Below are 27678 nucleotides of genomic sequence, written 5' to 3'. Positions count from 1 at the left end.
AATATTGAGGGGTCCAGCAGACGTACAAATGGGGTTCTGGACCGACGGACGTTATTAAGACATGATCTGAACGTCTCCCTGACGTTGTGTGTTTGCTGGGTAGGCTACTGTTTACGTTGAAGCCCCACCTCCACTTCCATTTTTATGTTAATTTCCGAGTGATCGTGTGAGCGCCGAACCGTGTCTCTCTGTGGGCAGCATCAGTGTGAATGAGCCTGGGCTCACAACCCGCCGCTAGGAAAGCGCTGCTTGGACTTAGGGGGACGTGAAAGAGACGATATTATGTTGACAGCAAGGAAACACGTTTTCTCCGTGAATATTTCTCATGAGTAAAACCAGTCAAGAGGAATTCACCTTGCATACAATAACCATGGGAGGTCAGATGACCAGGAATACCTTGTACGGTAAGGATTTTTGACATTGACTTCGATTATCTGTAACGTCCAAATCAAATCCTAGAGGATAAATAAGACAATAATCTGTATGGATCGTGGAGTTTTAGGGGCGAGCGAATTCTACCTTTCTTTACAGTGTGTACACCTAGCGAGGTAGCAAGTAGCCTAAAAGTGTTGCAAGGAAGAAAGTGAATGTACACAGAAGCCGAATTAAGTATGATGTTATGTTGTAGAGTAGGCTTTCAATACAAATATCTGCGGTTTGTATAGAGTAAATATTATTTTCATGCTTGTTTTGTTATTGTGCTCTGGATCTGGTGACAGATCATCCTGAAATGTATGATTTTACTTAATTTAAACTGTGAAATGAGTTTGCTATTAATGTATCACTGGGGTAAATTGATCTGAGTTGAATGTTTTAGGAGTTAAAGTATAAACATCAACCCCCTGGTGATTCTCTATAATATAACCACAGGCACAACCATTGACTGCATTAATCCCCTCTCACTGACAGGTGTTGTCAAATGACGTATCAGATGTTTCAAAACGAACTGCCTTGATATAGCCAAGAAATAGAGCAACTTTGTCATTGGCTGTGCTAGAATAAATTCAATAAATTCCTCTGTCAGATCCTGTGCCCGTGCGTGGCTTATAAATGTTGTTGTTCTTGTCTAAAGTAATTATAATATGAATTATACATCGTGATGTTAATTAGAACACATACTAGGCTACATGGGAATTGGAACAAACAATGTTAGACTTCTTTGCAGGAATTGCCGAATATCTTTTGAATAGCCTGTGTTTCAATATCTTGACTGAATACATTTGCAAACAATTTGTTTCCTTTTCTGCATGCTGTGCAATTGAATAATAATAATAATCATAATAATAATAATCTGCATAACTGCATATCACTTCAGATGGACACATAATTGGGGACTCGGTACACAAGGTAGGCTGGCCTTTAGAACCTTTGAACACTCCTGTGTACTGCCCCTAGTGGTTGCACAGGGAACAACATGTATACACTGCCAGGTTTCCATACAGCTACCTTACCTTAACTACACTCATCACCAGCAAGTCCGAATTTGAGCTGTTAAGGTCAAGGCAGGTCGAGGCTTACTGTAGGCTACTACTACTATTGGCATAATGTCCTGTGCACTCCAGGGGTCCGCTTGTGAGTGTCAGCCGCACACTAGAGAACCAACGGTCCTTGGTTAACATCTACCCACATTAAGACTGGGCCAGGTTGTACCCAGACGTGGGTAAAAATACAATTTGAAATAATTTCAAATACTTAACCGTGTTTGATTGTTCATGTGTAGAACAATGGAACCAGTGGGCTGTTTCCCCAGCCGCCTCACACTCAAGCAAGCCAAAATATTTCAAATAGTATGTGAACCTACAGTACTCAATGGTGAAACACATTGATGCCTAACAGTAACATCAAGGAGGATAGAGGAGGGAAGAGAGAGGGAGGAAAGAGAGCAGGGGAGAGGGGGGGAGTTGAGCAAAGGAGTAGAGAGAGGAGGAGAGGGAGGGAGGGAGAGAGAGGGAGGTAGGAAAGAGAAGAGGAGAGAGGGGAGGAGAGAGGGAGGACAGAGGAGGAGGAGAGGGAGGGAGAGAGAGGAGGAGACAGGGAGGAGGAGAGGGAGGGAGGGAGAGAGAGAGGAGGAGACAGGGAGGAGGAGGAGGAGAGGGAGGGAGGGAGGGAGGGAGGGAGAGAGAGAGGAGGAGACAGGGAGGAGGAGAGGGAGGGGGAGAGAGAGAGAGAGAGAGAGGAGGAGACAGGGAGGAGGAGGAGAGGGAGAGAGAGAGAGGAGGAGACAGGGAGGAGGAGGCCAGCTGAGTCTGCCCAGATTCTGTCTCCAACTCCAACTTTTGTTTGTCCTGAGTGACTCCTGACCAATCAATGGCACCTGTGGCTTGAGTGTGTGTGTGTGTGTGTGTGTGTGTGTGTGTGTGTGTGTGTGTGTGTGTGTGTGTGTGTGTGTGTGTGTGTGTGTGTGTGTGTGCGTTCGTGCGTTCGTGCGTTCGTGCGTGCGTAATATTTCCTGTCCTTAACCTGCATGTGACGCTTGTCGAGGCGCCTCTCTTTATCATGGTGGAGCTCTGCTGAATGTAGAACCTGTCAGGTCACTCTCCGATGTCTGTAGCTGTGCCATGTGTGGCATCGTACTACCGTGCAGACCAGAAGGTAGGCACAGCCATACTTTCAGAAGTATGGTTAAACAAACACTCTGTACTTTTCCTAAGCCAGTTCACTTGGCAACAGCAATATGCAAGTGCTTTGACGATAGTGGAAAATAGCTCCACAAAAGGAAATGACTAAGTCTTCTCGACCAGAACATTCTTGGTTGTTTCCTGATCGAATTTCCTCATCAGATGATGCTATATTTACTGTACAATTTATCCACACATGGATAATGTAATTGGGCATCCACTGTCCAGTATTCTTGCATTGAAACTGAAACTGCTGTATTCCACTATACTGTAGCCTGTGGTTTCGAAAGTCACATGATGCGTTGCTGCCAATGTTGGCTGCCTAATTGATTTGTTTCCTGGGTCCTGAGCAGCTCTTGACCCTCAGAAGTCAGCAGCAGATGGGCAAGAATAACTCGGCTCCTAAGGGCATGTGTCCAGATTAGTCTGCTTAACTCTTCCTCATGCGCGCACACACACACACACACACACGGACACGCACAGACATGCACCCAACTCTGGAATGCTCAAGGTGCCAAAATGACTTGCCCTACCAGTATTTAACAATATACCATCAACACCCCCAACGGACCGATCTCTTATTCACCCTGCACACCTTTACAAGATGCTCATTGCTTTGTTGACAAGATGCTCATTGCTTTGTTTACAAGATGCTCATTGGTTTGTTTACAAGATGCTCATTGGTTTGTTTACAAGATGCTCATTGGTTTGTTTACAAGATTATCTCAAAGAAAACCTCGATGACAACACAGTGTCCTTGGCCTTGCTATAATTCTTAGAAATGACATGTGAGGCTGTGTTGGCGGGTAAGAGAGATTAGGTTAACCGCCAGAGGGGAACTGTTGATTTACCACTCACACTGGCTCCAAGCCGACTCCTTATCAGGGTGAACTGTGAGGAAAAGCCTATTTCGTGTCAAAGACTGAGTGCGGTGGAGAGATTCATGACCGGAAGCTGGTTAACAAATGTGATGCCAATGGATACTTGAAATAGATATTAAGTATTCACAAAGTATGGTTAAAATAGATCTAAAGTGTTAAAATTATGTTGTTAGATAGGGAATCTATTTTTTTCTGTGTAACGTATGTCATGCATCCATTGTTATTTAATGATAATACAGTCGTGAGTCATGCGGTAGACATCCTTGACAGTTCTGTTATACTGCCAGGCCTTTTGTTTGCTCTTTGAATGGAATGCTGAGTAGCCATAACTATTTTTCATTTTTGCTGGTTCTGGTGCTCCATAAAGGCTACGACTGCCTATATTCCATTCATTAAGACAGCGCTGTCCCTGCACAATCAATTAAACATGAGTCACATCGCAAGGTCTAGGTTGACTAACCCCAGCTCTTAATGAGCTCCAGCCATCACGTCAGGGTTGTGCCATCTCCCATTCCTTCAGTTTCATCATTGTTATCTGTGCTGCTGCTCTCCGTTGCTCTGTAGATTTGTTGTGTTATGAAGATAAACTCAAAAACCAGTGCCAAATTGGCAGGATGTATAATACCAACAAAATAAAAAATGGAGGGTGTTACAGGAGATTACCAATTACTGAAATTATCTTGTTTTGAATGAGTTTCTCACAGCTGCACAACGCTCCCCTGGCACAGAGACGTTTTCTCATCCAAGGAGAAAATCTAGATGACTAACAGACCGTTTTGCTATTACGTTTACACTCCTATTTGAATTGTATAGAGATCAAGTGAAATGCATCTACAGCAATGATTATTTGAGCATGTGGATTTATGCTGAATGATATTGAACGCGCATGCATTCACACCTAATACAATCAGATGCTCAATGCGGATGGGCATGTTTATGTCTTTCTGGTGTTTTGTTCAGACTCCAGACCATATTAAACATCATAGTTGATTCCTTAACAGTCAAATCTATGGTACGATACATGTACATACATCTACAGTAACTGTCTACCTTTATACTGTACACCCCCCCTCTAGATTCTCTGGGTGGCCCGTTCCCCTCCACCTCCCACCGCTGCCCCCACATGCCCAAGCGCTTCCTGCCCCTGCAGTCGTGTGGCGGTCTGGCCTCCCATCCTCTGCTCTTCCACCCCAGCACCAAGGGCTCTCAGATCCAAATGGACCTGGCTCAGAGGACCGTGAAGAGGCAGGCCAGCTTCTGCAACGCCATCACCTTCAGTAACAGGCCTATCGCCCTGTACGAGCAGGTCCGGCTGAAGGTACGTGGACTAGGAGAGTGGACCATGACTGTGAGCAATTCCTCTTCTCTCTCTCTCTCTCTCTCTCTCTCTCTCTCTCTCTCTCTCGCTCGCTCGCTCGCTGTCTGTTTCTTAAGCACAATCCCGCATATATACTTTCTCTCTCACACAACATGCACTTTCTCATGCCTCTGTTATGCCCCTACCTCCGTCTGTGTGGCCCTAAACAGCTGAACTCAAGTTTCCACTACACCTATCAGTCCATCTAGGTCTCAAAAGTGAAAAAGCAAAGCAAGCATTACCATGTGAGCCACATAGCTATCTTGCACGGCAAATGCAATGCAAATAGAGGTTTTAAATGAGATAAGACAGGAATAGTTTGTCTGCCAGTGATAAACAGACGTGTGCCAATTCTTGTTGTTTGTTTGTTAACTACATATGTATACGCAACATGTGGTCTACAGAATGTTTAGATCTCATTGTGGAAAATGCAAACGATTTTAATGAAATGGGACAAGGACATTCCCCATCATGAAGCCGGTCATGGTGTAACAGTTAGTCATACTGTACGTTCTGTCCTGTTTGTCTACAATGAATAACATACTGTATCCACATGTTATGTTATGTTCTGTTATGTTATGTTATGTTATTTTTATTTATAATGCGCCCCCCAACCAACTGTTACATCAGCCCGGGTGGCAGCCCGGGTACAAAAAGAGACAAACAAAAACAAAGGACTGCAGAGACACAAAATGAAACTACATTTAAGACACAAGACAAGGACATAAATTATAAACATAAAACATGAATAATACATAAAGGAGATGTTTGTTTTTCTTTAAACCCCTAAATGCACGTTTACTCCCCAGATAACGAAGAAGCAGTGCTGCTGGAGTGGAGCGCTGCGCCTGGGCTTCACCTCCAAAGACCCGTCCAGGATCAACCCGGACAACCTGCCCAAGTACGCCTGTCCTGACCTGGTCTCCCAGTCGGGGTTCTGGGCCAAGGCCCTGCCTGAGGAGCTCTCCAACGAGGGCAACATCATCTCCTTCTGGGTGGACAAGAAGGGACGCGTCTTCTACCGCATCAACGACTCCAGCCCCATGCTGTTCTTCAGCGGGGTCCACTCTTCCGAGCCGCTCTGGGCCCTCATCGATGTTTACGGCCTGACACGAGGGGTCCAGCTGCTGGGTAAGATACACACACAGTTGTGGGGGGTAGTAGCGTGTGGAGGTTTGTTTCAATGCACTGTGCAGGAAGTGAGTGAGGCCAGATCCCATTGAATCTCAGGCTAGTCAGTAGTGTGTGTTGTAGTGATTGTCGGGTGATGTTGCACTTGATCTGCGGTGGTTTTCCCACACAACACACCAAAATAGTCCAATGGAAAAACGATCCCTAGAGAAGATAAGAAAGGTTGCATAGTTACACAGTTGTTAGAATCAAAGAAATGTAAGTACAGGGGAATTTGAGAACGTCTGGAAAAACAAAGCCTCCATTTTGAAAAGTTAACAATCCTGTTTGATAGGTTTGAATTTATTTTAATTTCATCTAATTAAGGAAAACTTTCCCACTCAGTCTTCGAATACAGGTTTATATATGTTTGTTTTAAGTTAGCTGTTGAAGGGAGTTGTAAAACACATTAGCTAACTGGTGTGTGGTAAACTGTACCTTTCCTAGACAAAATCAAAGCAAATTTTTTCCCCCAAGAACATTACACTACCTCAGTCAACATATAGGCAGTTGTTTCCAAGAATGACACTCCCTCGCTGCAAGGAATGAAAGCTGTCATCACCATTAATAAAAATAGAAGAGGCTCCCATATTGTCTAGATAGCGCTGTTTAAACTCATTTATGGCGGCGCTAGCTGACAGCGAGCAGCACGCTATCTCCCGTTGGGCTATCCAGCACAAGAGTGCCACTATCTGGAGTTCAGTGGCCTCGCTGCGGCGGCGAGCTCCCGTTCCTCGACAGACATGGTGGGGAGATGATGTCAGGGGACGAGGTGTCTGAAGCTTGCCAGACATGAGTGCCAGCGGAATGTCCTGGTCGTGGTCTCAGCATTGGAATGCGCATCTTTAGCGTTGGATCACCCACTTCTACTAAACATTACCTCACTCGTGATTTGCCCTGTATGACCAGGGTCCCTGAGGGAAAATTCACACATTTATAGCACATGCTATTTTATTGTCCCCCCCCCCCCCCCCCCCCGCCCCGCCCCGCCCCGCCGATCCAATGAAATCGAGGAGTGGGGGGATATTACTTTGACCCTTTGTGCTTGTTGCTTGCGTGCTGTACATTAGCGCATGCGATCATGTGTGCGTTTGTCACACATGTACCAGAGCCAGCCACCGGGGGGCACTAGTCACAATTAATTTTTCCCATTGCTAAGTACATTTTTGCGTGGTACATAAAAAGCTATGCTTGGTGTCTCAGTAAAAGTATACTCTGTTCTACTCAGGAGCCCGTCTACTTTCTAAATCCACAGAGTTTAGAGCTTGAGGTGTTTAGTAGGTCTTTTGGTGCTTGTTCTTAGACCTTGTAGAATGGATTGAGCAGATCCACTATGGCGGCAGTAACACTATATGGACAGCAGAGGGAGCAATAGACTATGTTTCAAGGCGTACTCCTGAAAGAAACTGTTGTGGACACATGTTAAATGAACGGCAGATTATCATATCATTTTGTTGCATGGCCTCATTTTTTTAGTTGTTGTTTTTAACATTGTCATTTTCCTTACGTATTTTCAGTCCCACAGAAAGTTTAAATCACTTGAGGTTATTTTTATATTAACTATTTTAATCACAGATATTTTAATTCACTACTTAATTTGTATAAATGCTTACATTTTATTCCAAACCAAAACTATGCTGGGCCTATACTATGCCGGCATGCATCATGGGTGGGGATGAACAGGTTCCCTGTGCACTTGTTGAGAGTTTGATATTTCCTATTTAAAAGGTTTCAGTAGAATATATGCTGCATGTAGGTACAGCCAACCCCCATGTCCGCTGTGGGCTAGCGTAGTTTCCCACTGTCTCTTCCCTGAAACCCTGCACCACCCCTACACCAGAGGAGTCTCAGCCCTCTGTCAGCTGAAGGGGCACTTCACTATCAGATCTCCGCTATAGCCCGAGGACGTCACCAGTCAAGAGCATGGTATATCTCAGAGGCCGAGTATTGGCCCAGCAGTTGGCTGCAGTTCAAGAAGCACTTAGTCCCTGAAATATGGCCGGCCACATCAAAGGCTACCTCGGTGACCTGGTGCTTGTGCTCGGTTTCCTTCAACAGAGGGGCACATTTCTATACTTAATGATGCTTACACCAAGGGCTGGCACTAACGCAGCGGCAGCTGATGGAGTTTCACCTGTTGTGGGTAAAACTATTTATCATGTAATCTCTCGGGGAGGGTTTTTTCAGGCCCGCTGTATTCTACAGAGACCTAATGGGAGGTTTAGTGAACAAACACAGTCGTGGAGTGAAGGCTTGACCTGGCACAGACAGATGACCTTGATCTGGCTGTTGAAGTCAACATGGGGAAACAAATGGGATATTTGAGGAGAAAAATGCACGGAGATTAATGACATCTGAGTAAGCTTTTCTAATGATAAATAATCGTCGGGATTTTCTGAGCGTGACACGCCACCATGTCACAGTGAGCCACAAAATATTTCCAGATGATTGAAACTTGTGTCGCGATGATTCTCAGACAGGTTACACCCTTCACATCTTGACTTGCTCATAAACCAATGCCTGCGTCGTTCCATGCTAGTGGCTTGATGTTGCTGCCTTTAACTGGGCTTTCACCAGCTCACCCATCACCCTGCTTCTCCCAGGGAAGCGTTCCGTCTTGGTCCACGGCTGTGATCGCTCATGTCCTCTCTCGGAGTCGTCCTCATTTCTAGATTTGATGGATTGATATCACAAGTGTCCCTGATCACATGTCAGGCAGCATTAGTGTTACAGCAGTGCAGCTTAAGCTCAGAGGAAAGATGAATGTCCTTCCTCTTACTTCTTATGATGGGTGATTTGACTGATGTTCGGGGAAGTGGTGAATCGCTATGTTGTATCAGAGATAAAATAGAGAATGTTGTGAGCGTTGGAAATAGACACTCTATTATATTACTTTCATCAATGTTTTCATGAATGTCCCAAATTTTATTCCTTTTATGTTATATTATCCTCTTTTTCCACTTTGTTTTTAGTGTTAGTGACAGCACTTATACAGCCGGCCTTGGTCAGGTCTTGATCGGTGCTTGTGAGACACAGTGTTGCTTCCTGTCTAAGCTGCTATCTAGGGAGCGTACTGTAGCTCGGCACCTAGCCGCCCATGCAAGGAGTCAAAGGTGAGACTGTTGAGACGGCTTGAAAGCCGAGATGCTGTTGCATAACTGGGGAAGCTAAATTAATCTTCTGGAATCAAACGAAGCCTTCAGGGGGCTGTCCAGACCAACAATGCTACCCATGCAGTTCAAGAAAGATCTGTTACATCATCCCGTTCTTCCTACTCACGCAGATACAGGAATACAGAGGAGCTTGGTAGTTGGTACAGTCCAGGCTGAATAAAGAGTAGCTTGGTAGTTGGTACAGTCCAGGCTGGCTGGATAAAGGTGCTGTGCAAGACCAAAAGACCATTACAAAAGACGTACTGTACACAATGTTGTTTCCTTCAGAATGGTGTTTTTCAAAGCTGTACTGGCTCAGCGTACAGTACTGTATCTTTTCATGCTTAAACGCCATCTCCATTCAGAATGTTCTTGCAAGCCATAGTATACAATACCTAACCCCATGCTTTTAAAGGGAAAACAGAGGGAATTAATGGTTGATTCCTGTTTTTCTTTTTTTTTCTTTTTTTTTTTACAGTTGTTTAGAAGAGAATTTGTGTTGAATGCTAGTTCAATGAACAGATTATTCACCCGCCTTGTTTGTTATTGAATGCTAGCTCAGTGAACAGATGACTCACTCCCCTGCTTCTAGATGTATGGTCAAGATAACCTTTGCTGTTTTTAAATTTCCCATCGGAGCAGCGCTTACGGCAACCAAAAACTTTCCCACTGTGAGGTGAATCAGAGGTTTGTTGTGTAGGACGAAACAGCACTGTAGACACAATGTCACAATGCTCACGCTATTCTCCGGTTGGAAAACATAGTCACAGTCTTGATAAACATGAATGTGAATGCCGCTCCCGCATGAGACCTTTGGCTCCTCTGAGAATGAAACGCTATACTGTGTTTGTTTATGGTGCCAAGCTCCTGAGGCTCTGTGGCCGCAGCGCATCACAGGTGCGAAGGCTTGCTTACAGGGCAAATAAGCACTTTACTCATCAGTGAATGAAGGGCTTCTTTTTGATGGATGAGGCAGGCTCAACGTTAGGAGTTTGTTTACCGGAGTAAAACGAGTCACTTCATCACAGACAAAGTGCTAGGAATGTCTGAAGCTAGCGTTAGCTAACATCCCCAAGTAGAAACTGTCCCTTTAGTCATCAGGGAAGATTAGACGAATAGTGGCCAGATTTTATGTAGGGAAATAGGCTCAGAAAAGGTCCTCTCATCACTGCAACTACTACAACATCACTACATCTACATCTTACACAGTAGGCTACTAGACTACGACTACATCACTACATCTACATCTCACACAGTACTACTACTACATCACTACATCTACATCTCACACAGTACTAGACTACGACTACATCACTACATCTACATCTTACACAGTACTAGACTACTACTACATCACTACATCTACATCTTACACAGTACTAGACTACTACTACATCACTACATCTACATCTCACACAGTACTAGACTACTACTACATCACTACATCTACATCTTACACAGTACTAGACTACGACTACATCACTACATCTACATCTTATCCCTTTTCACTTTTTCTCAACAGCTCCCTCAGCATTTTACAGCAAAAAACATGTTCAATATTTTAGGCTGGTTGGATGCCTATTATGTAGTCCTTTCCCTGCATCATGTCTATTTCTGTCAGCATTCACACACGCACCACACACACACACACACACGCACCACACACACACACACACACACACACACACGCACACGCACACGCACACACATACATTACTCACTTTGTGTTTCATTTGTCACCACCAAATATGTTATCTATGGCTGCACATAGTCTTGATCTGAGGATAGAAATAGTTTTCAATCAAGAGAGATCAGATAGGGGCAATCTAGCCTCAGCAGCCAGCCTAGCAAGCCAGCCAGTCGTTCAGTCAGTCGTTCAGTCAGTCAGTCAGTCGTTCAGTCAGTCAGTCAGTCAGTCAGTCAGTCAGTCAGTCAGTCAGTCAGTCAGTCAGTCATCCATCCATCCATCCATCCATCCATCCATCCATCCATCCATCCATCCATCCATCCAGTCAGCCAGCCAGTCAGTCAGCCAGTCAGTCAGTCTAGCCTATTTACTAGGGTAAAACAGTTGAAATAGTTTTTTTGGGGCATTCACCACTCACTATAACATAGTGAACTCTAACCCTAAGCCTTAAAACTAAATTTAATATAAACATTTCTACACTTAAATGCTGTCGATGAGGCACTGTGTGACCACGCCCTGGATAGAATTGTAGAGTTTAGTACGTGGACCAAGAGGTTCTCTCCAGAATGTCCATGAGGCAGTATGTTGTCCTGTGAAGGAAAGTTCAGGGGTGCTCAGCTCCTTCATTACGTATGATTTATGGAACTCTGTGATGGACCCGAGGGCTCGCAGAATCTCTTCTAATACCTCTATTATCGGTCTGGCACTTACAACTGCATCCTCCAAAACCAATACACCCTGGAGTTCAGGGAGGGTACCACGATGGAGAGTCATCTGTTATAGGTCTGTGTCGAGCCCGAGGCCATTGTCAAACAGGCTAAGTGTCTCCATATTATAAACATTTTGGTAATTCACTGTGCACGGTTTGTTTTTGGCAGAATTGGGTTCAAATCATGAATCATACTACATCTCTCTCTATCCTCTCTCTCTCTCTCTCTCTCTCTCTCTCTTTCTCCTTCTGATCACAGTAATCAATCATGCACAAATGCATCAGTGATTGGACGTTTAAACCTGATTAAAGTTTTGTTTTTGGATTATGCATTATACTGTTCCAAGTTTCTCAATTTTGGAAAGTGTTTTCTGAGAACTCTCAGGTTATGTTCATCAGGGTGAGAACTCTCAGGTTATGTTCATCAGGTTGAGAACTTGTGCCTTTTTTCAGTATCTTGTTATAGTTCACCGTTTGTGGACTGGCTCAAGATACATCTCTCCAATCACTTCCAAGTACAGTATATCACCTGGTCATAAGTGACAATAGAAACTTAAATGTGGCATTGACTTCATCTTAACTTTAGCAACCTCATCTATCCCTTCGTATACACAACTATGTCATCTAACCCTTTATATACACAACAGCCTCATCTATTCCTTCATATACACAACAACCTCATCTATCTCTTCATATACACAACCTCATCTATTCCTTCATATACACAACAACCTCATCTATCTCTTCATATACACAACAACCTCATCTATCTCTTCATATACACAACCTCATCTATCTCTTCATATATACAACAATCTCATCTAACCCTTCATATACACAACAACCTCATCTATCTCTTCATATACACAACCTCATCTATTCCTTCATATACACAACAGCCTCATCTATTCCTTCATATACACAACAACCTCATCTATCTCTTCATATACACAACCTCATCTATCCCTTCATATATACGACCTCATCTAACCCTTCATATACACAACAGCCTCATCTATTCCTTCATATACACAACAACCTCATCTATCTCTTCATATACACAACCTCATCTATTCCTTCATATACACAACAACCTCATCTATCTCTTCATATACACAACCTCATCTATCCCTTCGTATACACAACAGCCTCATCTATTCCTTCATATACACAACAACCTCATCTATCCCTTTGTATACACAACCTCATCTATCTCTTCATATACACAACCTCATCTATCTCTTCATATATACAACCTCATCTATCTCTTCATATACTGTACACAACCTCATCTATCCCTTCATATACTGTACACAACCTCATCTATCCCTTCATATATACGACCTCATCTAACCCTTCATATACACAACCTCATCTATCTCTTCATATACACAACCTCATCTATCTCTTCATATACACAACCTCATCTATCTCTTCATATACACAACCTCATCTATCTCTTCATATACACAACCTCATCTATCTCTTCATATATACAACAATCTCATCTAACCCTTCATATATACAACAACCTCATCTATCCCTTCATATATACAACAATCTCATCTATCCCTTCATATACACAACCTCATCTAACCCTTCATATATACGACCTCATCTAACCCTTCATATACACAACCTCATCTATCTCTTCATATATACAACCTCATCTATCCCTTCATATACACAACAACCTCATCTATCTCTTCATATACACAACCTCATCTATCTCTTCATATACACAACCTCATCTATCTCTTCATATACACAACCTCATCTATCCCTTCATATATACAACAATCTCATCTATCCCTTCATATATACGACCTCATCTAACCCTTCATATACACAACAACCTCATCTAACCCTTCATATACACAACAACCTCATCTAACCCTTCGTATACACAACAACCTCATCTATCTCTTCATATACATTACCTCATCTATTCCTTCATATACACAACCTCATCTATCCCTTCATATATACGACCTCATCTAACCCTTCATATACACAACAACCTCATCTAACCCTTCGTATACACAACAACCTCATCTATCCCTTCATATACACAACCTCACCTATCCCTTCATATACACAACCTCACCTATCCCTTCATACTGTATACACAACCTCATCTAACCATTCATGTACACAACGATATCATCTATCCCTTCATATAACCAGGGTTGAAACAGTGTATACTGGAGAGAGCTCTTTTTCAAATGACCTCAGCGCTTCAAATTTATTTGATTTGTCGAAACAAAAATAAATGTCTACACAGGCTGCTGCGCCTCAACCCTTGATTTAATCTGTCCGGATGGAATCGACCAGATTTGCAATGAAATCACAATGGAAATAGTAATGGACTCTGTCAGGTCATGGATCTGGGGAGCTTTACCGATACAGGGGGAGCTCTGGGGAGCCCCACCGACACAAGGGGACGCCTTCACAGAGAAACTAATCACTTTCAGATGGCCAGAGAGTCCCGCATCAATAGAGAGCTCTCTGTGTTTGGACATTTCACTGGATTTATCCTGTCTGTCCTCGACCAAAACAATGAGATGAGACTGTAATTGTGGAAAAGTGTGCATGGTCAGACAGCATCAACACTGAGACCAAATTTATCCCTCAATAATGAAGATATTCAACATCTTAAATCAGTAGAAGCAATACACATACACGACAAGACAAATATACCACACGTTCCAGCAAAAATGGCAAGACGAGGAAGGAAACTTTTAAGTCCCCTGAACCCTGAGACTGTTGCACACCGCTAATATTCGGTGGTGACCGAGGGGACGATGTGCCCTTCTGGCACTGTAAGGTGCTGACTCTACTGTCTTTCCTTGTGGCCATTTGTCACCTCGGCGACACCCATCTCATATTTTTTCCACTATGGAAGTCCAAATATCAGAAACATCTGGCACCTGACCAAAGAATTCAATTTGGTCTTCGAAATTTCCACATATGTAGCATATCCTGTTACATTTGGCATCTCGGAGTTCATTCAAACATAATTATATACCCTAGATGCCCTCAGCATGTCAAAACCTGACACCTAAGCACCTCCACTCCCACTACACGCACACACACACACACACACTTGTACAAACACGCAGGCACACATGTGCATGACCGCACACACACGCACATACACACACACACACACACACACACACACACACACACACTCACTTGTGCAGCTAGGATACCACTCCTTAAAAGCTCATCAATGTGGATTCTCCCCAGGGCTCTCTCTCTTTTTTTCCCTGATAAGCAAAAGCCCCTCTGTCTCCTTTTTGGGACAGACAGACCCCCCCCCTCACACACACACACACACACACACACACACACATACACACACATCCTATCCTTTCTTTCTCTTGATGGATGACCTCACTCACTCACTCAGGACAGAGGTGAGGCCCTCCAGCCATGCATACTTACAGAAAATCCTTCCCCATCACACACAAGCACACACACACTCACTCACTCACTCACACACCCACACACACACTCACACACACACACACACACACACACACACACACACACACACTCTCTCTCACACACACATACACAGTACACTCACTTGCACGGACACACACACTGACCTTGTGGAGGTTGTAGAGACACTCTCACTAAAATCCCAAAAGCCCCCTAATCCAGTTTCACTTCGCCAGGGAGTGAATCAAGAGCTTTCAGGTCTCTCCCAGTGGCATGCCAGGTTCTGGTCTCTGGAAGACTAAAAAGGGCATAGGATACCTGCGAAGCATTTCCCAACTAATTGAGAATCATTCAGATTAAAATACCTTTAGTGAACTGTAACTAGCTTCCCAGATTTTAAACACGGCAATAACCCTGCAATATATTTACCAGGTTGAGGAGAATGATATTTTTACCTTTGCACGTTTTCAGCTGTCTGCTTTGACAGAGAGGGAGAGTTTGTTTGGGTTGGCTGGGGAGTACTGTATAGGAAAGAGCTGATTGTTTGTGCGGTCTGAATAGATCCACCAGAATAATGCTCTGTTTTTATGCTGGCAGGTGCTCTCTCTGGGATGAGAGGGGAATAGCCATCGGTCTCAGAACCAGGACTGGACTGGCTCCTGCAGAACCAGGAGAAATAGAGCACAGAGACTGGGTAGATTATGTAAACCTTACAGGTAGACTAGCATTGAAATCCACCTTGAATGTTGATTGAGTGAAACAAGATGTCTACAGTGCCTCCTTATTCTGGATTTTCTTCTTCCCAGCCTTTCACATCCCAGTCCTCAACTGGTCTGACTGGTTTAAGCTGTGGGGCTCGAGTTTCTCAGCCACCATCATGTCTCAATCAGTCATGGGACAGGACTTCACCTTGCCTTTCCTGAAGTGACTGCCCCCAGGCAGGAAATAGACTGACTAAAGAGCAGGGAGTTGGATGATCGACAGACCTTGTCTACAACCATAAACACTGCTTTAAAAAAAACACACAAAAAAACAGTTGGTACCTGTTTGGAAGTTCACCTGGTTTAGAATTCTTCTTTGTTCCCAGTGGACACCTACTTTATCATGGCCATTGTTTTCTGTCATGACTGAAAATGTGATTACAATTTGCCTCAGAAAACTTGGGACTTTCTGTAATTTGAACTTGAACTTGAACTTTTGTCATTTTAAGTAGAGTGTAATCACCATTATTCTTAATATGCTCTATTATAAAAACCACAGCCAAATTAACTAGTTAAAGATGTGAACCCTTCAAAAAAGTGGCATTAGTCAGACCACAGTGAATGTCTGGCTTATTTTTTCCTTCACAATAGCTTCAAGCAAGCTCGAGAGCACAAAAGATGCAGGCCTGCACCTGTCTGTATGTGACTGACGTTTAACGAGGGGAGGCAGTGAAACACCAGGCACTGAGAGGAACCTAGCTCCTAAACTCCCAGCTTACAGGCTAATCACACTTGGCTTATTGTCAGCTGCAATAAAGCAGCCTCAACCCATGCCAAAACCAAAAGCTTGTTTGCTGTGGTGTGTGTGCCATTGGAATAATTGTTTCATGGTATATCACACCGAGGGAAGGCTCCTCCACAGTGTTAATTTTGACACATTTTGATTTAGTTTTAATCAGTCTTTTGACTAAAATGCTATTTAGTTTTAGTCATATTTTAGTCATCTGAATTGTTTTAGTTTTAGTCTAGTTTTAGTTGTCTAAATAGCATTAAGATTTTAGTCGATTAGTCGACTACAGTAGATTTAGTCGAATAAAAGCAAATGGTGTCAATAGATTTCGTCATAGTTTTTGTCATAAATTGACTTTTATTTAGTTATGGTCTCATAACTAAATAAAGTTCCTTGACGAATAATTCTCGTCACAGTTTTTGTTGACGAAATTAACACCTCCGTGAAGTTCGAAACCTGAGGGGGCCTTGAGAGAGGCCATGCCGTGTTTTAGAGGCTGCTTTAGAGGCTAGGGAGGGATCCTCGGGTTTGTTACTGTATGAGAACAGTTTGTTTCCCTGCATAAACAGGATCTAAATTAAGGTGCAAGCACACACACACACAAAGGCTACACACACACATATACGCACACGCGTACGCATACACACACACACACACACACACACACACACACACACACACACACACACACACACATAATAACCCTGAGTGGCATATTTCCCCCCTGGGTAATCCTGACATCATCCTATAGTTCCTGTTACTGCAGCAGTTTTCCTCACAGCACCTTCCTGAGTATCACCAATAATGAGTGCCTAAGACACTTGAGGACACTGCATGTGTGAAAAGCAGTACAAAGACAATTGTATCTTCAAGCTCCATCATTTCTTGGGTACAATTTGCAGCTAAGTTTTACCTTGAAGTGCTGTAGATAAGGTGGCTAATTATAAGACCCTGGTGGCTGTTTGTGGACCCCCTTGACTGAGGAAGCTATTAGGGTCAAGCAGTCTTTGACCGGAGATGTGCTGTCTGTGTGAGATAAAGGAGGGGTCTGAGGTGGCGAGACCTCTCTCTTTCTCTCTTTCTCCTCCTTTTCTCCTCTTTTTCTTTCTCTCTCTCTCTCTCTCTCTTCTCTCTCCCTCTCTACCTCTGTCTCGCTTTCTCTCTCTCTACATCTCTCCAGTTCTCTTTCTCTCACTTTCACTTTCTCTCTCTTTTCTCTCACTTGCTTTCTCGTTCTCTCTCTTGCTTTCTCGTTCTCTCTTTTCTCTCTTACTCTGTGTCTTTATCTCCTCCTTAAGCCGATTGAGGGTGAAAGCCACACAATGAAGCAGCTTAGCCATTCTGTCACTCAGTCAACCCCTGGCTTTAGCACCTCTTCTCACGTGTCCAGTGGGGCTAATTTTAGCTTTCCGTGTTTTTGAGGACCAGCTTAATTTTGGCAGCCAGTCCCCAAAGCGTTCTACTGTACGATCCGTTTGTACCCCGCTCCCAGGCCTGTGCTTGGACAGACCGTGTGGTTTCCTCTATCTATGAACTGCTGTGGGGGGGTCACATCCGTCAGTAAGCGAAATTAGCACAGAGGAGGCTATTTATCGGTGTGTCGCACGGCCAAAAGAAAGGTGATACTGGTGGCGTTTTAGAATGTCCCTCCCTCTCAGCAACAGAAAAGGGCAGAGCCTTTAACACCCAGACACATGCTTCACATGATCCTGGTGGACACAGGGCAGAGTACACACTGTAACCCCTCTGTTATTCTGACTTGGAGGGTCACACCGCTTTCTGAAACCTGTTTCAAATAAGGGTTGCAAATAATGATGCCACCACGATGGCTTGATCCGTCGTTGCAAATGAGCAAGAGCGCATATTAAATATTCACAGCCTTTCATCTCAATAAAAAAATATGTTAACCAAGTTCCAGACTTCTCCCCCTAATTGCGGGTACATTCCTTCATAGCGTTCCATGGTGAGCATGTGTGGGTTTGAGAGCCTGGGAGACTAGCCTAGCCTCTCTCTCTCTCTCTCTAGGTTGTCCTCGGCACACACACCATCGGTTAGCCGGTGTGGGTTAGAGAACTGAGTGACTGGCCAGTGTGGTCGGCTGTCCTGTCCAGTTCAACGCACACGCAGTGTGTGGTACAGCTATAGATCTGGGTAATATCTGGGTTTTCTTTGTAGTGGATCCAGCTGAACGGCGCATGTCGTCAACATTACGTAAGGCTATTACAGTATGTGTCTTTCACAGTGATATTGTACAGCAGTTGCCCTCCGGCAATAACCCCCTTCAAATACTCTTGAACGTATGAACATCCTAGTATTTTGTGCATCTCTGCTCCCTAGATGTTTACTCACCAGGGGTAGATATGGCAGTGAATGGCAAACATACAGTACACACATGCACATACTCCAAACTATCTTTGCTACATTTCATCACCACTTTGAACATGCACTCAAATGCTTAGTCAAATCGCGACGCCCTTCGTAGCATTACCAACCACGTGAGAGATGAACGTGTGTCCTCTGTCTCCACAGACAGCGAGATGGTTCCTCTGGACAGTCTCCGGTCCCGTTCCTTCACCGCCGCCCACCGGGCCTCGATGCGCCGCGACCCTGACGACCCCCGGCTCTCCGTCAGCCTGTGTGACCTACGCCTGCAGAGGCACCGCGAGCCGCAGGAGGAGGAGGAGGAGGAGGAGGAGGGGTCGGAGGAACGTCTCCACCCGCTCGGCTCATCCGCCTCCTCCTCCTGCCACGTCCCCCAGAACTCCCAGAACTCCCAGCAGTGCTCTCTCCTGCCCCCGCTGCTGGACAGCGACATGCACTTCCACCCGCTCCGCGGCTCCCACGTCACCGCGCTGGACGAACACACGGTGGCCCGTGTGGAGCCGCGGGCCGGCGAGGGTGAGAGGACGCTGGTCTTCACCAGCCGCGCACCCCGTCCCGGCGAGACCGTGTTCGTCAAGGTGACGAAGGCGGGGCCGCCGGCGCGCCCGGGGTCCCTGTCGTACGGCGTGACATCCTGTGACCCAGGCAGCCTGCGGCCTGGCGACCTGCCCCACGACCCCGAGGCCCTGGTGGACAGGAAGGAGTTCTGGGCCGTGTGCCGCACAGCGGCACAGAGCGGAGACATCCTGGGCTTGGCGGTGAACGGCGAGGGGGAGGTCCTGCTCAGCCACAATGGTGCGAGCGCCGGGATGCAGGTGTGCGTGGATAACTCCAGGCCTCTGTGGATGTTCTTCTGCCTGCATGGAACCCTCACACAGCTCAGGATCCTGGGTGAGTACGAGTGGGGCTGAGAGGCTCAGCACTGGTTTGACGTCTTTACTGTGTATCATGTCTCTGAACTTGTGTCTATAGCCATGTTTCCATCCACACGTTTTATGCGAATTAAGTTATATCGAATTAAAAATGCCTTATGGAAACAGTAAAATTCGATTAAAAATCATGAAAATCGACAAAAAGTTTGTACTGTCGATCTCATCGGATTTTCTCTTGTTCGATAAAAGTCTTTTGTGATAAATGCTTTATCCGATTTAAAGCTCTAGATGGAAACGCACGTTCACCGGCTTTATTCGCAATTATATTTTTTGCGATCCTCACACAATTCGATTGAGTGGGAAGTGGATGGAAACATGGATTATGACAGCCTCTTTTTCCCCGAATATGTCAGTCTGATTAACCTGGATTTAAAATTAGTGGTTTCTGTCAGATGTAATGTCTCTGTCAGATTAGGCCGATTCAGTTAATCTCGATTTAATGCCAGTTTGCCGTGCAATGAAAGTATCATTTATCATTGATCTTTATTAAAGTTTCTGTGAAAACAGCTTTACGAATAGATTGTCCCTCTCAGTTAAAAATTTAGTAGCTTTGTTTCCATTAATAAATGACTGCAGTGTCTGATCCTTGAATGACCCGTAGAGGTTGGATTCCTTCGCAAACAAGTCATGAAATAGTTTTCCTCTCCCTCTGATCTAGGCCGTTCTCAGTCGTTATCAACTCATATATCTCTCCTGGCATTCCAATTCTCCACCCACTGTTTGCAAATGAAGGCAACAGGCCGATCTTCGTTTGTGTTTTCTGTGAACTCATTTGTTATTGGCTGTGGCTTCAGCAGATGGAAACGTACCACCGGGGTACTAGTGTTGTTTCACACGAGAGCAAAATTAATCAGGTTTTTCATTCTTATCTGTATATTGGTATAGGAGCCATGTGGAGACACATGCAGTGAATACAGGGAACAGGATGGGGAAACGTGGCTTTGATTGCTTTTAAACACATTCTGTAGTAACATACTCACAGCTAACTGATGATGCCCAGTCAGTACATTGCATGGCCAGCCTATCCAGAGGATAAAAACCCTGGTCTGATTGAAACCAGCTCCCGCTGGCTGGCATGGGGGTGCCAACGCTGGACCCAGGGCCAGGGGGTGGTTCAGGGCCCAGTCCACATGATGGATGATCAGAAACATAACACACCATAAATGCTGTCTGACAGACCAGGGTGCTGTTGGAAATTGAGAATAAACGGGAAGCAGTGGAGCATTCATATCGTGTTTCATTTCACTTGGCTTTTCAGTGATTCTGTAATACAGTACAGTATCATTGGATACAAGAGCTGGATATAATGTGAAAGCAGATTGTTTTTAAACTATTGAGAAATACTTTGATTACAGGCTGAAAGTAAAACACATTGAAGATGTACATTTAATGATGCCGGCACATTTGCCTGAAAGCAAGCTTGTTGTTCCTGAGCCAGAGTTTGTGGATCATCTAGAGTGTATTAGGTCTGTGGAGGCCTGTATTTGTCCTCACTCTCCAGGACCTGAATACCCTGGCCGCCAGCTTGGCTTTGTGTTGTTCCCTGTGCGACTTCCTCTCCTCTCTTCTCTTTTTTCTCCTCTCCTCTTCTCTCTTTTCTCCTCTTCTCCCCTCACCTCCCCACTCCAGTTGAGTGTGTTAGACCAGGGCTGAGGACTGAGGAGGTTATTTCTGGTGTGCGTGGGCCCTCAGTGGGCAGGCGCGTTAGCTAGCTGCTGCTTATGAAGCCCTCTGTATGCATTATTCAGATGTAATTGCACAGAGGCTTCAGACACCGGGTTTTCCACCTACTCCCTATTCCCGATGGTTCTCTCTCTCTCTTTCTCTCTCCCTCTCTCTCTCTCTGGTCTCTCTCCCTGAGGGGTGCTTGCGCTCCTCGTTACATGTTCAGTCGTGACGTTTCTGTCCGCCCACTCTATACTGTGCCGCCGTGCGATGCGTTGCCGTGGAGACATGTAGCCACCTCACCAATCGTCAGTTCTCCATGCCGGGTGTTGTTGTGGCTGTGAAATGGTGCAGATGGGCGCCTGTCGATTCTTCCTGTGGCCCATAATACGAAGCTTGTTCAACATAATAACTTTTCGCTAGCTCGCTCGAGTAAACCACAATCACGCACAAATGGCACTACGACGGTGGCTATCAACTCGTTAAGTGTACCCAGCTGGTCCAATCCAGCTACAGTATGAGCGCGTTCACGGTAAAAGGGGAGGTATTTGCTCGAAATGACCAATCGCATACCTTAGTATGGGTATTCTGACACGGCCATAGACAAGGCAAACAATATGCATAACCAAGTTCCGTCCACCGTATTTTACACAAGAGGAGCAATATCCCAGAAAACATGTGACATCAGGGAGACGTTCAGATCATGTCTTAATAATGTCCGTCGGTCCAGAACCCCATTTGTACATCTGCTGGACCCCTCAATATTCAAACGTCTGGCTTGGACCCCTCTTAGACGTCTGTGGACATGCAGAACAGGTTCAATATCTGAACGTCTAAAAAAACGTTCATTCTGGCTTCTAATTGGATGTCTTTGAACGTCCGAAAAAGACGTCTAAAAGACGTATTCATTCAACCTGAGGCCAACCCTGGCACATTCTGCCTCTACTCTGTTCAAGAGCTCCTGTGCCTGCTCTACACGGTTGGACATCAGACAGTCATCTGCATAGTCCAGGTCCACCAGGACTACAGCGGAGATTCTTCTAGACTTCCTAGGTGTTATTATGAAGCCAAGCTCCTGCTCCTGCCCACTGATGGCTTTCCTAAGCGCGTAGTCCAGGACTTCAATGAAGAGGAAGGGGGCAAGAGTGTCCCCCTGTAGCACCCCTGCTAGGATGTCGAACTCCTCACTGTTGCTAGATCTCCAGTATGATGTTGTCGAGATCACAGTTCTTAGGGACTTCTTGGAGGATGCCATCCGGCCCAGTGCTTTTCCCTTGCTTCAGAGCAGACTTCGCTGTGGCAAACTCCTTAGCTGTAAAGAGGCCATCGTCAATCACAAGATTTGTGAGGACTGCATGTATTTCTTCCTCAGCTCCTTCCACTGTCAGGTGTGTGCCTAGGAGATACCAAAAGTGGGTGAACCAGGAGGCCACTCTCTCCTCTAGGCTGCAGCCTGCTAGTTGTCCCTCCCTCGACCTCTTGCACCCACTCATCTTGTTTATGACCTTCCATGACTCTTTGTACTGTCGTTCGCCATGCACCGCCTCCACCTTCCTCACCTTCCTCACCTTCTCCATCAGCTCCTCCCCTTTGATCCTATAGGTAGGTGTAGGTGTTGAACAGCTGCTGTTTGGCCTCATTCAACACCTCCCGACTCTCTGTGGTCCCCTCTTCCTCTAAGCTTCTATGCGCCTCCCCCATCCATGCCTGCGCCCTCATGACCTCCGAGTGCTTGGATCTGGGGGAGGCTCTGAGTCTCCCCTTTGTCAGCACCCCCCTCCTTGTTGCCTCCTCGTTAGCAGCGAGAAACTGCCCATATGTTGTCTGAGGCTTTTCCTCTTCCGCCTGCAGTTGTAAGCGGCTTCTCACCTCCGCCATGTAGCCGGCCTGGAGGTTGGGGCTTCTTGCGAAGGCCTCCCAGTTGGGCTGGGGCCTCGGGAAGTTCTTGGGGACCTTCAGGCTCAGACGCAGCCTCACAGAGACCACACGGTGGTCGGAGCCTACAGAGTCAAACGTACTGTACGACTCTGCGTTGAGGATGGACGTCCTCTATTTCCTTCTTACCAGTACAGTATGTAGTGACGTGGAGTCACTACATACTGTGGAGTGGAGATGACGTAGCATACCGGTAGCTCGGTCCTGGAATGTCCATCTCTTGCCCATTCTCTCACAGAACAAGGTGTTGGCGGCCAGGAGCTTGTGTTCCGTGAGCAGAGCAGTAACATGTTCTCCGTTGCGATTGGTGTTGTTGTGGTATGTGAAGGGTGCATCTTCTGGTCCGAGCCTCGCATTGAAGTCCCCCAGGATTATCAGGAAGTTGTGAGCCGGCACATAGTGGATCGCTGTGCTTAGGTCCTCGTAGAACTTCTCCACTTCCTCAACTGGTGCTGCGTTGGTGGGAGAGTACACACTCATGACAGTTGTTAACGGGTTCCCCTCGAAGTCAGCGATAAGAATCCTGTCGGTGTGCTGCTGCACCCTACGAAGAGCTTTTCGTGCTTGAGGGCTCACCATTAACCCCACACTACCTGTGGCCTATAACGTCATTGATTGTCAGGCATTGGTGCTATCACAATTCAATTAAAATGTAGCCCACTTCTCTTTGCAAGTGGGCTACAATTCAATTAAAATGTAGCCCACTTCTCTTTGGTCCTAGGAACAGGAGGCTAGTCTAATAAATCAACATTAAAGACTTGAAAATTGAATAAAAAATGAGTGTTTTTACTTGGTTCTCCGCATCACCCACAGCCTACATGAAACTGCAGGTAGGCTAATAAAACGCAAGCCATGTGCATAGCCTACAGTCTATGATTGTAAATGCACAAGGAAAAATATGGCTCAAGCAGCTGTCATTCTGCAATTTTTCATATGATATTGGGGAAAGCTAAAGAGGGTTTTGTTGGTTTGTAAAAAAAGTGTTCTTAAAGAACCTCTCACTGCTCACGCACTGTAGATTATTTTTTAATTCGCACACTGAAGTTCCATATAGAATCCTAACGTCCATATTCCTTTTTCAAAGTGAATTGATTCCAAGCTTCATATGCTTTGATCCATAATTTGGAACTTAACCCGCCCCGGAGGAGGTTATTAGCTCGGCAGCATTAATAACCATGGCGATATAGCACTGTGAAAAGTGAACCACCTTCGTGGTACGGATAAACCAGGCTTGAACCTGAAGTTATCGCGCTAACCCCGTAATCCTGTTTCCTAGTACAGGGCCCCGGTCACGTAATCTGTGGTGTCTTTTTTATTCTTTATTTTTTACTTTGAACATTTTCGACTGCTTAATGTTACAGTAGGTACTGTACAGTAGTACTGTAACTGTCAGAACAAACAAGATTTTTATTTACTGTCCTATTAAAACCTGACCCCCTCTTTAAGCCTATGCATGCTGTCTATGCCTGCACACAGTACAGTATGTAGCCTATGTGTATGCCTTCTTAAAATGCATTAAATCACTCATGTACTGACACTGTACCAAGAAAAGCCTGCATATGGTGTGGTACAGATTCCGTTTATTGATAAGTATGTGGTGATAGCTACCGTGCATAGACTGCATAACCACCACGGATTCATCTGATCCCAGGCCAGACCTCCCGCTCTGCCTGCATACCCCAACACACTCACAGCCTGCGAATCCCAAAATCAGAGGTCAGGAGCACCTTCATGACATTGACGCATGTGAAACCTGACCTGGATGAAAGGGGTTATGAATAGACATGAAGGGTGTCCGATCTCCTTTTAGAGGTGATCAGGAAGGGGTCATGTGAAGTGGGTAAAGATCAGCAGTAGAGCGCGTGCATGAGTCGACGAGGCCATTAGCAGACAAGAGCGTGGTGCCTCCCTAAAAATTAGCGTTCAGACTGACCCGCATTGACTGACTGTCATCTTACACTCACACTCTCTCCCAACAAGAGTGTTTCCAGTGCAGAGAGCTTACCAGGACACCAACACATGACTTCACTCAGTTTTCCCGCTACAGTCTGGCCAGCATGCGTGGGGGCTAGCGAGGATTGTTTATGTAGAACGAAAGCGAGAGCTCACCAGTTCTTGTAGGGTGGTCCGGCACCAGCAACAGGGACACTGGCGCTCTCTAACACGCTCTGTTGAGGCTCTGCACTGTAGGCTACATGACGCTCTTCTCTCTTATAGTTCGTGTACATTCTTGTCACATGGCAAACGGGTTTACGAGAACATTTCTCAAACTTTGTTCTATTCAGCCCCACCCCCCTTCGAGTAAGACACAGCTGTTTGCTTTTAATCTTGGGGAGGGAAGTCAATGAGTTCTGCCATCGCAGACAGACCATAAGGATGTGGGAGAAATCCAACTTTTTAGTTCGGTTTAAATCATGTACCTTTGTGCCGAAATGTTGAACCATTTGAGATATACCAGATCTTGTTATGCCAGGCAACAGGCGAACGGCACTTTCCAAACAGATTTATAATGGACAGTTGAAGCCAGTGAAGTAGTGTCAAAAGAACTGTTGTGTGCCAACCAGACATATTAGGTTTGTGGATTTGGAATGGTCACAGCCATTGTCCTCAGTGGAATGAGCTGCCAGCGTGAGGGCTGGAGCCAACACTGAGTGCCAGGGGCTCGGAGCGCATGGGGACGGAGCGTGACACACAGAGAGTCTTGCTGTCGCCCTGAGGGACAGCGTGTGTCTGACTCCTTCATAGATTTCCCACACACAGACACACACACAGACTAGTGACTGACATGTTTGCAGCGCGTGCATGTATGTGTGTGTGCGCATACAGTATGTGTGCGCGTGCGTCTGTGTCTGCATGTGCTTGTGTGTGTGTGTGTGTGTGTGTGTGTGAGTGTCTTGCGTCTGCTAATTACAGGGATGTCAAGTCCTGCGCTCATAGAACGCTACCCAAATCTACCTGATGGAGGGGGGGGGGGGGGGGGTGGATGTGACTCAGTGAAAAAATCTCACTCCAAACTTTTGGACAAACTTGACATCCCTGTAATTATCATCTTCAGCTAACGTTTCTGAGCTCAATCGATTGTCTAAAAACAGGTCCAGGAACTGTCATCTGCTGAAGGAGAATTCAGATTTTCGCCTGAATCACAGTAGTACTTTGCACCATTTAGCCTATCTCAGTTTTAGTGACGCGTTGCTCCTGTCTGCTCTCAGGGACGTCCCTCCACGTGGACCCCAGGGGCCCGTCCACTCCCAGCTCTCCGTCCTGCACCCCCAACACCCCCACCCCGCTGTGCAGCGGCAGCTCTGAGCCCAACCTCAACACACACCTCAACATCAGCCTCCACACCAGCCTGAGCACCAGCTACCCTCAGACATTCACCAGCTCCACAGGTTAGACACACCTCTCTCCCCTCCCTCTTCCTCACCTTTCTCCGTTTCGTTCTTTTGAATATCATAATCACTCGTCCGTTAAACTTCCTTCTATCCTTTCTTTTCACTTCTTTTTTCCGTGTAGAGTCCTTCTGTGAATCCTCTGCCTTTTCCCTTCCTCTTTCAGTCGATGTTTGTGGCAGGACTGTGTCTAAAAAGTTGAATCGCCGGCTACTGTCAATGTATCCGGCATTTCAAAAGTGGGACTCAAACCCACAGTACGACCCTGAGATTAAGAGTCTCATGCTCAACCAACTGAGCTAGCCATCCAGCAGTTACAAATATGATTATATTATCATTATGACTATCATCATTGTCATAGGAAGAGGTTTATAGGATGCCTTATACAGATAGATAAGATAAGATAAGATGTACAGTAAGACTTATGTAAGACTTATGTACAGTAAGGTATAGGATAGAGTAAGATATATATGTACCTGCATACATTCAGTCTGTATAAATATAAATAACTATACAAATATATAAGTCTAGGAGTACACGATACACTGTATGTACAATATACTGAAGACGCAGATACCTGATGATGACTGATGATCTAACTCTACTGTCTGACAGGTACCGCTCCCAGCTCCCCATTCTCCAGCCTCCCAGAATCCCCCGCCTTCCCGTCCTGCTCGGCGTCGTGGAGTGACGAGTGCACCATCTGCTACGAGAACGCGGTGGACACCGTGTTGTACGCCTGCGGCCACATGTGTCTCTGCTATGACTGCGGCCTCAAGCTGAAGAGGATGGCCAACGCTTGCTGTCCCATCTGCAGACGGACAATCAAAGACATTATAAAGACCTACAGGAGCACGTAG

At 45.5% G+C, this 27678-nt stretch overlaps 1 pseudogene across 1 annotated transcript; it reads left to right on the top strand.

The window, feature by feature from the left end:
• Window positions 1-282: 282 nt before the first annotated feature.
• LOC311325824 (E3 ubiquitin-protein ligase NEURL1-like) lies at window positions 283-27678 on the top strand (annotated as a pseudogene). The gene is made up of 6 exons: window positions 283-404; window positions 4576-4817; window positions 5666-5987; window positions 19045-19788; window positions 26639-26818; window positions 27434-27678. The product of its transcript is annotated as an E3 ubiquitin-protein ligase NEURL1-like (transcript).

The sequence above is a fragment of the Borostomias antarcticus genome (assembly GCF_949987555.1).
Source record: "Borostomias antarcticus genome assembly, chromosome: 25".
Lineage (NCBI taxonomy): Eukaryota > Metazoa > Chordata > Actinopteri > Stomiiformes > Stomiidae > Borostomias > Borostomias antarcticus.
The sequence above is the reverse complement of the archived record's forward strand: the minus strand, read 5'-3'. Positions and strand labels throughout refer to the sequence as shown.